At 42.2% G+C, this 14566-nt stretch overlaps 1 pseudogene across 1 annotated transcript in view; it reads right to left on the bottom strand.

Annotated features, from left to right (window-relative positions):
* The window catches only part of LOC149172414 (COP9 signalosome complex subunit 6 pseudogene), a 51401-nt pseudogene extending 44889 nt beyond the window's left edge, over nt 1-6512 (bottom strand). The window contains exon 1 of the transcript XR_016259272.1: nt 6057-6512. The product of XR_016259272.1 is annotated as a COP9 signalosome complex subunit 6 pseudogene (transcript). The remainder of the gene's footprint in view (nt 1-6056) is intronic.
* Between the last annotated feature and the right edge of the window lie 8054 nt (nt 6513-14566).

Below are 14566 nucleotides of genomic sequence, written 5' to 3'. Positions count from 1 at the left end.
AAAGGCAACAATTCGAATCCCCAGAGGGTTTGCACAGTCAAGCCAGGAGAGCAAGATTCTCGCGGTAAATCTCTCTCTGAATGAGTCGACAAAGAGGTGAGATTTCCAGATTGAAATTTGTCAGTTGCAGAGGGAGCAGCATAGCAGAAACTTCAGCGAAGAGGTTTTTCTGGTGGGACGCAGTTTTCTTCAGGCAATTTCTGGGCAGAAAGACGTCAGAGGGAAGAGAGAGACACGGTTGAGGGAATTTTTCCTCAGATAACTTCCAGCCAAGAAGTCTGAATTATCATCAACTGAGCAACAATAAGGAGCAACAAATCTACTGACTCCAGCAGGGAGTGTGTAGGCTAGCCTAGCAGCAGAGCATAGGAGAGAGGAGGACATTCGACTTTCTATTTGGCAAAGATGGCAACCAGTGGGACTGAGAGATCAGGACAGGTTGGATGGGTCATCCAACTATGCGATCTGGAAGGCAAGAATGCCATGCCTTCTAGATGAGCATTTTCTCAAAGTCTACATCGACAGCGTGATAGCTGAGCCCTCAGATCCAGATTAGCTCAAGAAGTACAAGGGAGAAATGGCGAAGACAAAAAGAATGATCCTCAACAGAGTGAATGATCATATAGTCTGCCACATAGTTGGCAGAAATAGTGCCAAAGAGATGTGGGATGCATTGTCGACGCTATATCAGGGATCTTCCGAGCAGCGGAAGATGTGATTGGAATAGAAGACGAGATCTACGCAGATGCAGAAGGGGGAACGCATTGATCCGTTCCTCGCGAAGCTTCAAGAGACCCGAGATGAGCTAGCAGCTATGGGGTCGACACCTCAAGGATCTGAGATGGTTAGACTGGCCCTCAATTCAGTCTCAAAGGAGTGGCAAGCCTTTGTCCAAAGCATCCTAGGCAGGGCGACTTTGCCAAATTGGGATGAGATGTGGGTAGCTCTCAAGCAAGAGGAGCTGAGGAGGGACTTGATCAAGTGTAAACTTGACAGAAGCAGCAACAGTGGGTCGAAGCCTAAGGAGGAGGATGAGAATGCAGCTCTCGCATCTAAGGGGCAGCAGGAGTAGTAGAAGCGGAAGAAGGATGTTTCAAAGATCAAATGCTTCAAGTGTGGTGAACTCGGTCACTACGCAACACAGTGTCCTCTCAAGAAGAAGGACAAAGATGAGAAGCATGATCTGAAGGTTGGAGCCACGAAGATCGTGTAGGATGAGTTCGCTATGACAGCCGAGATACCTCCAAGAGGGAGGTGCGCTGATTTAGAGTTATAGTTTGAAAGAGCTACAAATGGGCAGGATCCTGGAGGAGCCCACCTCTCAAATCAAATCCTTGCTACGGGAGCCCAGACCAGTAGTAGCAGGATGGACCAGTGTCAGTTGGTGCAGAGGAGTGCAGGAGTGACAGTTGCAGTGGCTAGGAGTGCCAGAGACTGAGCAGCGCAAAGCAGAGTTGGCGGCATTGCAGATGGCACAAAGCAGAGGTCAACAGCAGCGCAGAGGTTTCAGAGGATCAGCGCAGAGACTAACAACAATCAAACTCCAACAGCGAGATGCATCATACTGCACACCAGTTCAGTAATTTGGGATGTTTTTTAGTTGTGGATGCAGTAGCAGTAGCAGTTGGTGAAGGATGCAGTGCAGATGCAGTATTGGCAGTGGCAGTGCTAGTAATAGCACGGATGCAGAAATTCAGAGGGAGTTGCAATACGGATGCAGTGTTGACAGTGGTAGGGTCAGCAACAATACAGATGCAGCATTTGCGCAGTAGTTGGTGGGCAATGATGTCAGACATCAGCAGCGCAGAAGGAGATGTTACAGAACAGGGTGATGCTTCAGCAGGGTGCATTGTCATAGCACATTCCTCGCTAAGAGAGAGTGTTGATTTCTAGTAGCATCGGATGTGCTCTAGGTCTCAAAATTTGTAGGGAGGCTTAGACACATGCATTCTCCAATGACCATAAATCATTTTGGGAAATTCCCCCCGGAGACAGTTTTATTAAAAATAATTAATGACTCCCTAAGTCTAAACTTAGGAAATTATAATAATTAATGGGTATTAATCTAAACTGTGGGTGTAAGTTCTAAAAGAAGGCAGAGATCAAGTCAATATGATCCTAGCCATTGATTAGAATCTAATCTGGGTCGTTGATTGATCAACTAGAGGTTTATAAGATAAGGCTTGATGTGCAATTGGAGGACACACAGAGAGAGATCAGAAGTTCGATTTTCTGAAGCAGAGCAGCTACCAGAGAGATTTTCGATAGTGATCTTTTGCAGTGAGGGGCAAAGATAGTATCCAGAAGAGTGATGTTTTCTTGGGTCGGAGAGTACAAGGCAGAGAGGGTAGAACGACGTCCAAAGAGAGGTTGAAACTGGCCCATGCAGAGTTGACGCAGTGACAACACAAAGCATAGAGGAAGATCGAATTCCTGCTGGAGAGATCAATTTCAAAAGACAGGAGCTGGGGTGTGAGACCGAGAGGCTGGAAATTGAAGTTTCTGGGCAACAAAGGATCCGGAGGAAGAGCAGTGCAGTCCCTAGCTAAGGTGACGCAAAGACTGCATAGGGTTGATGTAGATTTGCGTAGAGGTTGACGCAAAGCCTCCTTCCAGCGAGATCAAGGTCAGATTCTTCCAGTGACAAGGTGAGATCATCTCACTATTTGTTTTGTCTAGTTTCTCTCTGTATCGGATAGCCAATCAGGCTTCCAATGAATTGTACTCAATTTTACTACTACATAATAATAAAACCCTCAAAGTTGTTGCACCGATTTTCCAACATTGGGTTTTTCCGAGGACATTTGTCCAAAAATAACTGTCATTGTGTTGTATCTTTTCCCTGTTCAGTTTCTTGTTTCGGCATATTATTTTAAATGGTGAATGTTGCAGTTGTATTTACTTCAATACTTACTGTAGAACACAATAAATAACTTGTATAGATTAACAAGTAGGAGAAGTAACATCAGTTTTCTACAATAGGGATTCTGGGTTTAGGAATTTTCACAAAAAGTTCTAAACGAAGGACCATGGTTTTGGGGTAGAGCAGGGCATTTTGTTACTCCATGGTTCCCTAAGTTTGATGCAACAACCATGGTGATAACAACAATGCTAGTCTAGGTAAGGTTGCCAAAGCTCCCTCTTCCATTCTAGCACCATCTAATCTTCGAGGACATCGGAAACACTTTGGGCAAATTCAAAACAATTGACCTGGATAAAACAACAAAAAGAATATTTACATTTGCCAAGATACGTGTAGAAATCGACCTCAAAAAAGGTCTTCCTCATCGTCTTCTTTTAAACATGAAAACTTTCAGTGGACACAACAGTTAGATTATGAGAATACAACATTCAGATGTCGAGCTTGTTTTCAAATGGGTCACTTGTAAAATCCCTGCCCACAAGCAAGAAAGGCCCCAAAATAGAACAAGAGGTGGGTCCCTAAGCCAAGGAGATGGCAACTTCCTATTATTTCAGAAGACAAAAATGAATAGCTCGAGGGAAATGTTCCAAATACAAAAGCACAAACATAACCGAGTAGCCAATCAAATGGCGGAGTGGGGGATCAATTAGGAACAAACTATGGTGACTCTTAGCCAACATGGTACCAAATCAATAGAGATCACAGCATCAAAGCGGTAGAATGCGAAAACACCCACTAAAAAGGAATTGGGGGGCACAAATAAATCCCATATATCTAAGGGCTCGGACTCTAGATGGCAACCAAATGGCAATACTAACAGTTGCTCCCAATCAAGGAGTCTGGCGAAAGGTGGAGAAAAAGAAAGGAAAAAAAGGGGAAGCTAAGTGATTTTTATCACAATTAGCTCGACAAAATTATGCAAATTTTAATTTTAGTTTCTTCTTTGTTGTGCATCAGTCGAAAGGCTGACATGATCAACTGCTTTCAAGAATCTACAAAATATTTTGTTCCTTGTTTTCAAGTTGAATAAAATTACAATTTTTCTTCACAAAAAAAAGGCAAGATCCTTTAAACGTGCAAAACTGAAACAAAATCATTTTGGGGCCTAAATTTTAGCACAACGCAGTCCAAAGCCATTGCAACTCTAATACGAAGTTAAATGTTTGTCTAAAGCATACCTAGAAGGCTTAAGTTTGCAATAATTAATGGGATTATCAAAATTTGCATCCAAAAAAGTATTCAATTCACCAAACTATTGGTTATGCTCTAAACATATTTAAGAAATGGTAGGTGCCGAGGGGGTTGATTATTTGCCCCAAAGGACAAGTTGAAATATCCTAAATGTGGTCTAAGAAACGGCACGAACAACCAATCTGAAGCATATGCTCTCTTGCAAGGTTTAATTCAATCTCAGACCCATAATATTAATAATTTGATCATCATAGGGGACTCTAGGGATCCAATGGCCATTGGAGCCTTGTTGCTTAATGGACAAGAGGGATATTATCCCCTTCCTTAATGAAGAGGATTATGGTTTTAAGTGAATTGAACCACCTTAGGTGTTGGCCACAAGTTGCAAAGAAAAGGCAAATGTGTCATGCAAAAGTTAAGGGTATAGGAAGCATCTCTACCTCAAGGAGTGCTCTCAAAATTACCCTTGGGTTGGCAGGGAGAGGCAAGCGCATCAGGCCAAGAAAGATCAAGCAGACCATAAGGTCATTAAGCATCGCGTATGAGTGTGGAGGAGACTAGCATGAGATCTCCAAGATCATCCATCCAGTTAGTTATGAATTGCTTAGTGAATGGAGATCAGTCTGTATCAGGTGGCAAAGGGATGTCAATTCTACAGGAATTCAATTTCAATTCCAAGCAATGACTCATCATGTATCAATGTGGGATATGCATGGTTCCAGGAGGGATGTTTTAAAATTGGTGGTTGCAGCACCACCTACCCAATCATTGTTTTAGTTGGATGATGGAGTTCAAGCAGTGTTAAATTTTCAATCAGCAATTAAGGGAAGAGAAATCATAACTGCGCATTTGCTATAGTATGACATGAGAGATAAAGGTATCAGATGAACAGGTGTGTGTACAATGGCTTCAATAACTCCTTTAATTTAGGGGATGAATTTACCAATGTCTGGCTGTTTCTATTTGTGACTTTGGTTTGGGGAAGGAAAACTGAAATTAGAATTGCGCAATCCACATTCCCACAAGCTCTGCATGGGCTGTGCCTTTGGGAAAATGATAATAGGTCTGCGTACTCCGTCTGTGGTCAGTTTTGAGAGAAGTTCAAGATCAAACAGCTCGGTGCCACGAATACCTTCGAGGGAGCTTGGGGTGGTTACGACAACAAGGGAAAGGTCGTGAATTTGAGGCAACGATGGCCAACTCCCATCGCAATGGAGAAGCAACTCTGAAACATCTAGGGGCACAACTGCAACAAATGCAGAATGATATTCTTCAACTGCAATAAAAGTACAATCAGATGGTCTCTAGCTTAGCTGCAACAATGGACATCATGACTGATCACAGAACTCTGATTCAAAGATCTGAGGATGAGATTGCTAGTCTGCCCCAGCAAATCCAGGACCTTGAATTGACCCTAAGTCATAGGCAGCCCGTCACTGTTCATGATAGGGAAGAACTTCATGGAGTTACTGCTACTCTAGATACTAAGAAATGGAATGTATACAAAAACCCTGCAAGATAGTAGGCACTTTTTAGTATATATTTACCAATAGATACTCTAGTAATGCAGTATATTTAATATAGCTCTTCTTTGAATTCAGGCAGATGAAAAGAACAGTCTGATCAATTTGTAAACTTTGCTGTATGGCTGTGCTCCAAACGCAGATTTCAATATGAAATATATTTCTTACTACGGTTGCGATAAAATGCTCTGAAGATATTTAGATTGCCGACTAAAAACAACAACAACCTGCAAATAAAATTCTTTAAAGAATATACACTGCTCGTTAAATTTTCAATGGTTCACATGATTGTTGAAATTTGCATCCAAAGAAAGGATCTGTAACTGATCAAATATCGCTAATACTATGATAATACTTGAATTAAGAGATAAAAACAACAATAACAGGAGACCGCGAATAAAGATCTTTATAGAACATACACTGCTCGTGTTTCTTATCGAGGAAGGCACGGTCCAGAATTTGCGTAGAGGCATCGTACATCAACTCGAAACTGTTAAAGATTTCCACAACACGACCGCGCTGGACGCCAATAACGCATCCGAAAACCCTAGGGACGTTTCCGCCCTGTGCAACACTCTGCGCCTTGAGCCTCGTGTGATGGTCCGAAATGTTTACAATTACCAGCGGATGGAGCTTAAATGTGAGCCCGCTGCTGGAAGACATTGCAGGTATTCAAACAATAGACCTCTAGCGCTCAGACAATCTAAGGGTTTCGAGTACAGTTTTGCTGATTCCTGCGAAGTAAGCCCTCTGTAAGTTCTTCCGTGCGTTCGAGAGTTTACCAGGACCACGGAAATTCAGAGAAAATTATGATCGACCAAGATTTTGCTATGGCTTTTACAGTGTAACAGTTTGTGCTCTTTTAATACTTTTCGTTGAGCGGGTTTGTGGTCTTTAGTTACGGTTGAAAACGACGTGGTTTTTAGTTGTAATGGTTTGTTTGCTTTCAAAGTTTTTTTGAATGAGCAGTTTTTTTTTTAAACAAGTGACTTTTAACTTAATAAAATGTTTATTATTATATATGTATAAGTTTAGATTTATTTCAAACTTGGATTTATTAATGAAGAGGTTAAATTTCTTGATATGTAATATTTTTAATTATTTAATATATGTTATATTATTATTTTTTGTATATTGAGGGTTAATGTCTGTGTTAGTGATAGAAGACTTTACAAAAACACTGGATTATAGGTTATAAAATCTATGGTGTTCTTGATGTTGTTGAATGTGTCGACAACAAGGGGTCTCTTTGATGTGAAGTCTCAATAGACTTTACACCATTTGGAATAGGAGCCCCAAGCAGAATATGATTGGTTGTCAAATCCATGTTCATAAAGATATGCCTTCGCTGCAATGAACACATAAGATGACATATGCATAGCTTTGGTGACAGCCAGTGTGTGAACTTTGTAAGATATCAATTGCAATGTATAAAAGGTTCTTTCACACCAAAGGGGAAAAGAGTGAGCCCCTTGAAAGAAAGTAATAGTACTATCTTAAAAGAGACACACGAGCACATGTAAAAGAATTGTTAGCTAACCTGCAAAATAGTTCACAAGATAACAATGATCATGATAGCATAAACAACACACATTCAACAAGATACATACTAAAGTAAATGAAATAGTTCATTAACATTAGTGTAAATGAAATAACATATACTGCAAACATATAAAGAGTAGTCTTACAACATCCACGATATATGCATGAAAGTGTGACGGCTCTAAGAGCTTCTAATCATTAAGTGAAAGTTTCAAGCATACAATTACATTGATATGACACTAGCCCCAATAGTGGAACATGAAGCCACCACTTACTTCTCCAAATAATGATACTCTTCCTATGCTAGACTAGAGAAGCCAAGGCTCCAAATCTTAGGTTCCAAGCCCTTTGTTTGAGTTATGAGGGTTTATTTATAACAAATGGGATGACTCTTCATCTCCCTTTGTGACCTTTGAGCTTCCCTCATGACTCTTGGACTTATTTTGTCTTTACTCTAACTAATGACTCTTCACATTCCACATTTAACTCTTGGACTTCCACTTACATTTACACTTTATTATTTTTCAAATACAATAGGACAAACTCCATATAAGACAAAAATGGCTAGAGCCTAATAAGACAAAACTTAATACATTAAGATTGAGTTTGAGGAAACTCTAGCTCAACAACTTCAACTTGTAATTTTGTAGTGACATATTGATGCCAAGCTTTATATTGTGCAACTATGTCCTCAAACTTTGCAGGAAGATTTGGTTGATATCTGACTCTGGCCTCCATAGCATCTGGGTAAATGGTTTTGGAGCCATTATGTGCCTCATTCCATAATAAGAACAGTTTCATATTAACTTTAGCAAGTCCATCTATATACTTGTGCATGTTTTGTTTGGTGATCTTCGAGTCTTCTTTTGTAGTGACCTACTTCAAATTATCCAAGTATTCTTAGATTTTATGCTCAATGATGTTTCTGCCCTATGTCTCTGCAAATGGTCCAATAGAAGGGATCTTGTGTGTGCTGACCAGGGAATCCAAACTATTGTATAATCGTGCGTAAGCAACTATAATGTTGGCCACAAAGTAGCGAGTTGCTTGTTGCTTGTTGCTTTGCATGAGCATTTTGACCTTAGCCTTCTGCAATTTTGCTTCTTGTCTTGTTTTCCTAGCCAACTATGCAAGTGTGTTCTTGTACATGGTACCCCATTCTTGGATCACACTAATGGCTGCATGATTTTTTTAGAGCTTTCACATTTTCTCGTGACCTCTTCAGCATGTCATGCAAGGGCACTACCGACTTATGTATAGTGTTAATCACTTCATAAATTTGCCTCATGGTGTCTCCCAATGCCTAGATTTCATATATCATTACGTGAAGCTCTTTCAAGTGAGAATCTGCAGAAGACAATTGTTGGTTCTGAGTGTGAATATGATCTATTTGTTGTCTTGTAACATCCAGATCATTTGCCATTTTTTGTCAACACGGAGGAGCCTCCTCTGGAGATTATCAAACTGGAGCTCCCGCGCTTGCCTTCTGCGACCTTGACAGGCCTCCCGCAGGCCTCCTGCCTAGCAGCCCTGCTGCTGGGCCCTCTCCTGTTCCCGCTGGCCCGCCTGGGCCCCTTTCTCAGAGCTTCTCTTCGCCTCCCGTGGTCTCTTTCGGGCCTCCTGCTCGGCCCCAGCTGAGGGGCCTTTCCCCCTGCTTTCTTTCCAGCTTCCGCCCCTCTCTCCATCCGGTCACCGGCGAATCTGGCCTCCCTCCGTCATGGCTGGGACTGACTCCTCCCCGCAGCAAGACAATGAAGATCAGGAAAAAAAATTGCTTCTCTCATTCCAGAAAATACTACCTCAAGAATCCGTCCCTCTGCATCAAAGTTTGTCAAGAAGCTGGCCGACATCCCTGAAGTTTCTCTCCCTCCCAGTCTCCCGAGGAAGGCAGCGATCTCTTTGGCTGAGCGGGGTCTTGTAGGTTAGTTTACTGGCCTTTGGCCTTCTCCCAAAGCAGTCCAAAAATGGGTAGAACGTAACTGGAACACGATCATTCAAGGGAAAATAGCCATTAGATTCTGCGGAAGGGGCTTCTATACTTTCCTCTTTGAAACAAAGAAGACCAGAATCTCATATTCAGAAATGGTCCCTACTTCATGGATTTGAGAGGCCTCTACCTGAATAGATGGTCCCCTGATTTCGACCCGGAAATGGATATCCCAAATGCTGTTCCGGTTTGGGTACGTCTGCCTCACCTCCCTCTGCATTGTTGGGGGGAAAATCTGTTAAAGCTATTGGGAATGTTGTGGGAAAATACATTGACAGATGTGAACCAAAGGAAAACATGCATGCTTGTGCAAGGATTTGCGTTGAAGTCGACTTAGGGAAAGGCCTACCGGAAGCCATCAAGATCAAAGTGGACCAATGGACCCATATTTAGCAGATGGACTACGAACAAATACCATTCAAATGCAAGGTATGCCACGAATATGGTCATTTCGCTAATAGGTGTAGTAAGATAAAAGTAAATGAACTGAATGAAAATGTTGAAACTTCTGAAGGCACATGGGAGCAAGTAAAAAAAAAAAGAAATCAAACCCCATCCAGCAAGGCCCTAATACTAAGCCCCACCCGGAATCCCAAGCTACTCCCCCACCCCTCCCATTTCGACCCAACCTTTCCTCTCCTCCTCCAATCCTTTTGAATCCTTAGTGGACGAAGATCCCTCCTCCCCCCCTTCCTCTCCCTCAGCCACTGCTCTAGCAATCATCCCCTCCCCCTCACTGCCCCTCTCCTCCCCTCCTCCTACCATAGATCGTATTCTAACAAGAAATAAACTCAAAGAAGCAAGCTTCACCTCTGAACCACCGAGAAAAGCAGGCAGGAAGTCAAACAAAGAAATAAGAGATGAAACAGCAGCAAAAGAAATGGCCACGGGCACACAACAACCGATGGACTCATTCTTGGACAAGCAAAAAGGAAGCAGGGAAAAGACAAAGGAGAAGAGCGGGGCTCACCAAAAAATTAGTAAGTAATGATATTGGTCTCTTGGAATTGTAGGGGGCTGGGCTCCTCTCTAAAATCAAATGCAGCCTGGGATTTAATCATACATGAGCAGCCAGATCTTTTCCTAATCCAGGAGACCAAAATGTCTAACCAAGACTTTCAAACATTCACAAAAAGACACAAAAGCTTTGCAGGTATAGCAACAGATTCCGTGGGTGCCTCAGGAGGAATAGGCACATTATGGAATAAGAGAAAATGGGACCTCATCAGCCAAAACTCATCTATCTGGTGGGTCAGAACTGACCTCAAAAATAAAATTACAAAAGAAGAATATATTGTTCTTAACATCTATGCCCCAAATCACTACAGGGATAAAGTTCATTGTTGGGATTCCATCAATTCAGAGCTGCAGGTCTGTCAAAATAGGAACACAATCATGGGTGGTGACCTGAATCTAATCAGGAACATTGAGGAAAAAATAGGAGGGAAATTCCTCGCTGATCCTTCAAGAGATACTCTGGAAACAATAATAGAAACTCACAAACTCATTGACATCCCCCCTAACAATGGTAAATTTACTTGGAGCAATAAGAGAGCAGGAATTCACAACATCAAAGAGAGACTCGACAGGATATTAATTCATGAAAGAATAGTTACAGGTTTCTCCTCAGTTAAAAGTAAGATAGTTCATGCCACAGCTTCAGATCACAAGCCTGTGGTCTTGATTCTTGACAATGAAAGAAATCTCGGCCCTATCCCTTTCAAATACAATAAAATTTGGGATACCAAGGAGGGCTTCCAAAAACTCATCAAAGAACACTGGGAGATGGAAGTCATCAGTTCACCTCACTATGTATGGGAAGCAAAATTAAAATCCTCAAGAGCAGTGATCAAACAATGGGCCAAAGAGAATGCAATATTGGAAAAAAAAAATAGAGCTACACAAACAATTGGAGCAATGGAATCAGGAGAAAGAGGATCAACAAATCTCAAAGGAAGAACAATCTCAGGAAAATGAAATGTTTAGGGAACTCTACAGGCAGAACAGAGAAGAGGAAGAAGAGCAGAGACAGAAATCGAGGTGCCTTTAGCTCAGAGCTGGAGACAAAAACACTTCTTTCTTTCATAATAACCTTAAGCTCAAAAGAGCAGGAAACCAAATTGATAAAATTACTGCTAAGGGAAAAGAACTAAGTGAACAAGAGGAAATCAAAGAAGCAGCACACAGTCACTTCAAATCCCTCTTATCAGCAGTCCCCCAGTATATGGACAACGCAGATTTCCTACAACCAGTCGAGTGCAAAATCAACGCGCATCAAAACAGTGAGTTGGATCAGGATGTTTTGGAGGAGGAAATAAGGATGGCAGTGTTCAGTATGCAGCCGGACAAGGCCCCTGGTCCTGATGGCTTCACTGCTGCCTTCTTCAGGAACCACTGGGATATCATAAAAAAAGACTATGTAAGGATGGTTAAAAATATCTTCAAAAAAAATAAGATGGGCGAAAACACTAAAACCTCCCATCTGGCACTTATTCCCAAGGATCCCAACCCTCTCTCCTTTGATCGCTTCAGACCTATCTCTCTTTGCAATGTCTCCTACAAAATAGTAACCAAAATCCTGGCAAACAGACTGAAAAAGCTTCTGCCTTCCCTTATATCAGAGAACCAAGGAGGATTCGTTCCTAAAAGACAAATAACGAACAATGTCATCCTGATTCAAGAAGCAATCCATAGCAGCATCAATAGAAAGGAAAGAGGTATGATCATAAAACTTGACATGGCAAATGCCTTCGACAGGGTCAACCATCAATTCCTAGCTAAGGTTCTCAAGAAGTTTGGAATATCCAATAAATTTATAAGCATCATTATGGAATGCATCTCAAACCCTTGGATAGCCCCCCTAATTAACGGTAGGCCCAACCGCTACTTCAAAAGCTCCAAAGGATTGAGACAAGGCTGCCCCCTCTCTCCCTTCCTATACATCATCATGGCAGAAACCTTGAGCATACACCTGGAAAATCTTCGAAAGCAAAAGGAGATCACAGGGATCAGCATAGCGAGAGGGATAAAAGAAATTAATCACTCGCTCTTTGCCGATGACACCCTTTTAATTGGGGGAGCCTCAAGCTTAATGGCAAGAAGATTCAAGAGAACTTTGGACACCTTCCTGGCAGTCTCAGGGGGATTGCTAAACAACAATAAGTGCAAAATCTATACTTGGAATGTCCCTCTCCAAATCATGCAAAGAATCTCTCTGATCATGGACATCCCAGTTCAAAGAAACTGGAGCCACTTCACATATCTTGGTCTGCCCTTGGCAAAATAAATTGTCAAGTCTGAGATTTGGAATAAGCAGATCGAAAAAATGAGAGGGCTTCTCCAAAGTTGGGGGCTGTCTTGGCTAAATCTGGCGGGCAGGACCACCCTCATAAAGGCTCTCCTCTCAGCTCTCCCCATATACCAATATGTTGTCACTCTGGCCCCTGCCAGCACTCACAAGCACATGGAGTTAATCATGAGAAGTTTCCTCTGGCAGGGAGGGAAGCAAGACTCAAAAAAATTCAGTCTGGTCAGATGGGATCAAGTTACCCTCCCTTTTGAAAAAGGGGGCATAGCAATCAAAATCCCAAGCCTTACCAACAAAGCGATGGGCTTCAAATTGGTGTGGAGAATGCTAATGGGAAAAGGTTCCTAGCCTCTTAAAAGAAAATACCTCAATGGGCTGCACTCCAATGTCCTCACTAATGTAATAGTGGAAAGGCCATGCACTCCAGTTTGGAAACTTATCAAAAAAGTCCTCCCCCAAATTAAAAATCACATTTCTAAGTCGCCTGGAAATGGCAAAGAAATAAATATCTAGACTGACAAAATTATGGGATCGGAACCAAGAAATCTCCTCCAGCAGTTCAATACTTTGAAATTATGGATGGAGGCCAAAAATTTGCATTCTTTATTTGACATTTCAGTTTGGGAGCACAACAGTTGGTTAGCTTGGAGGGATCTCCCTCTCTCAAATAATCTCAGGAAACAATGGGCAGACCTCAAGATTTCTCTGACGGGATCAGCTCCTTTAAACAAAGATGCTCGTGACAGCTTCATCTGGGACCCCAGCGGAGGCCATTTCACTGTAAAAGATGGGTATAAACTCCTTCAGTCCAGCCCCACTCTAGGTAACTGGAATCTTCGATTAGTTGTGTGGAACACTAAATGCCTTCCAAAGATCAAATTCTTCACTTGGACCCTCCTTAAAGGAAAGATTCTCACTGCCGAGAATCTCAAAAAAAGAGGAATCCATGGTCCCTCAATTTGCTGCCTCTGTTGCGCAGAGGAGGAGAGCAGTCAACACCTCTTCATAGACTGTCCTTTTGCTCAAAACTACTGGAAGCAAATTATCAGTCCGCTGAGACCTAGAGAAACCTTCGACCAGCTCTCAACCCTCAACAGAAACTGGGAGAAAAGCTACCCCAACACAAGAAAAGGCAAGACTACCATTACTCGCTTGTGGAAATGTATCCCTTCAGCTCTCAGTTGGCAAATATGGCTCACCAAGAACAACTGCATCTTTAACAATCAAAAACCAAACCCAGCTCACACCCTCGCCAAAACTATGGGCCTAGTTGCCGAAATGATAAGTGCCAACTCTGTTTCTCAACCTGATCGCTCCAGCTGGCAGAAGGAAGAGGAAGAGTGGTTTAATAAATTCCACTTAAACTATGTCAAGAATATGCAACCTCCATCAACTGCAGGCAAGGGGGGGAATAATTGGAAACTTAGGGGTCCACAAGAAGACATAGAACAATGGATACATTAGCAAAAGAAAATTACTCTCCAGTTCGATGGTGCATCCAAAAACAACCCGGGGCAAGCAGGGGCAGGGGGAATAATCAAAGACCAGAATGGCCAAGTTATCATCACCTATGAATGGGGATTGGGAAACATGTCGAACAATATGGCGGAGGCCTACAGCCTTCTTCTAGGCATCAGCATTATGAGAAAACTGCAAGTCAAAAACCCAATCATAATCGGCGACTCGGCAATTGTGATTGTTGCTATGGCCTCAGGGGGAGAATTCAAGAAACAGGCTCTCAACAACATCAAGCATAGGATCAAGGATAACTCAAATCAGATGGGGGACATCCTCTACAAGCACGTTATGAGAAATAACAACTCTAAGGCGGATTCACTAGCCAACAGGGCTGTCAATAGACCCACAGGACAGGTTCGTGAGAATGATCAAATCTATGACAAACCAATCCCATAAGTTGACTCTCTCCTCAGCCAAGATCGTGAATCAAGACTACATCAGTCATCTCAACAATATTTCCGCCTTCCCTCGCAAAGCTAGCATCAAGACTGATGACTCCTCCCCTTCTGACAATGTACTTCATCATATCAAAGGCACTGCCAATGAAATCTGCAGGGCTATAGGAAATTGGTACT

This window comes from Pinus tabuliformis, chromosome 4_2 (assembly GCF_031772625.1).
Source record: "Pinus tabuliformis cultivar Carrire ecotype Pingquan chromosome 4_2, CPIR1, whole genome shotgun sequence".
Taxonomy (NCBI): Eukaryota; Viridiplantae; Streptophyta; class Pinopsida; order Pinales; family Pinaceae; genus Pinus; species Pinus tabuliformis.
Note: the sequence above shows the minus strand (reverse complement) of the source record. Positions and strands in the feature narration are given on the sequence as shown.